This window comes from Chiloscyllium plagiosum, unplaced genomic scaffold (genome assembly GCF_004010195.1).
Source record: "Chiloscyllium plagiosum isolate BGI_BamShark_2017 unplaced genomic scaffold, ASM401019v2 scaf_24548, whole genome shotgun sequence".
Taxonomy (NCBI): domain Eukaryota; kingdom Metazoa; phylum Chordata; class Chondrichthyes; order Orectolobiformes; family Hemiscylliidae; genus Chiloscyllium; species Chiloscyllium plagiosum.
Genome location: NW_025169457.1, coordinates 1 through 1624, shown reverse-complemented (window position 1 = coordinate 1624; position 1624 = coordinate 1). Strand labels below are relative to the sequence as shown.

Genomic DNA, 1624 nt, shown 5'->3' with positions numbered 1-1624 from the left:
TGAAAGTCATCAGGAGAATAAGTAAAAGTGACATTAGGAAGACCGTTTTCGCACAGGGAGTGGGGTCAGTAAGTCGCTCTCTGACAGTGACAAAGAGGCAGATTCAATGGACAGAAAAGGGAATTCGATTGGCATATTCAATGTAACAATGTGCAGATTTACAGGGAGAAGTCGACAGAATGAGACACTTATTTACATACTGTGTTGAGCCAGCAGAGCTAAGGTGGGCCGCGTAGCCTCAGTCTGCGCTGTCACACATTTCGTGATTCCGAGTGAAATCGGAGTTGGACCAACAGAACGTAGGAAATTTGACAACGGGTATATTCTGCCAACCAGGATACTCCATCACAGCAATGAAGGTGTTTTGACATCATTCTCGAAGATACATGACACAATGCAGATTCAAAACCGAGTATTCCTTTGAATCACTGAGAAATTTGTTTACAGTTATTCAGTTGAGGTGAGCGGAGTTGCGCATTGGGAACCACCCCAGTTGATAGGTCGAAGCCGTTTTCTCCTGTGTGATAGTCCCACCAGCACTCCAATTTGCTGTGCTTCCAGTCAGTAGATGCAGATTACTATCCCATACTGATACACGGGCCACGATGACCCAGCTGTGGTGACAAGCTTGTGAATATCTGAGTGCTCTTCTCCTGTTCTCTGTCTGGCTGCTATGATCCGAATCATCAAACCTCTCTTCTCCGAGATACGAATAAACTGGTGAAGGTGAAACACATCAGTTGCGGTGTGTTCCATGCCCAAGAGGCCCTGCAGTAATTCCCCACGCTGTTTCACACAGCAGCATCCTCTCGGTGAATTATGCTTGGCAAAAAAATCGATTGAACCAAATCAGTGTCCGGCATTGGATTTTACTGACGCCGTTTATAAAAATCAGGCTCACCGTTAATGTGGAGACGGGCCGTCGGACTAGAGTTTCCACTCCTCCTGTTGAATAAAGATAATTTTAACTGTGTCCAGTGAGAGAAAAGGATTTGCTGTTGGTGGGTAACATTTCTATCTGAACTCGCTATCACTCTCCTGATAGATTGACTAGAGTTTCCACTCCTCCTGTTGAATAAAGATAATTTTAACTGTGTCCAGTGAGAGGAAAGGATTTGCTGTTGGTGGGAAACATTGCTATCTGAACTCGCTGTCACTCTCCTGATAGATGAAGCATAAAGCTGGGAGTCTCTGGATTACGTTGTAAAAGTATCGGTATTATGTTATTCACACCGTGCTGTCACCAACTGAACGAAGCGGCTACCCAGAGGGAGGCGGCTGTGTTTAAATCCCGTGATGAACTGGGGGGTGCTGAACATTTACCCAAACAATGGTCACACCACCTCCCTGACACAGTGTTCACAAATCAAACTGACAGCAAAGCTTCACGTGTGATCGAAAGTTTCCGCAAAGAAGATTTGGCTCACCAGATATCCGAAGTGAACGCACTTCTTTATTGATTTGAAATTTAAGAAGTTGACGTCAGTGAGCCTGACGTGATTCGAACACGCAACATTCTGATCTGGAGTCAGACACGCGACCGTTGCGCCACAAGCTCACTCAAAGGATGGGGCCTCTATTCATGCTTAAGGGTTGGGGAATGCTGGATGACTAGAGAAAATGA

The 1624-nt window shown here is 45.5% G+C and overlaps 1 non-coding gene across 1 annotated transcript; it reads right to left on the bottom strand.

The window, feature by feature from the left end:
- Window positions 1-1486: 1486 nt before the first annotated feature.
- Window positions 1487-1558, bottom strand: trnaw-cca. The gene has a single exon. It is a non-coding gene; the product is annotated as a tRNA-Trp (tRNA).
- Window positions 1559-1624: the final 66 nt, after the last annotated feature.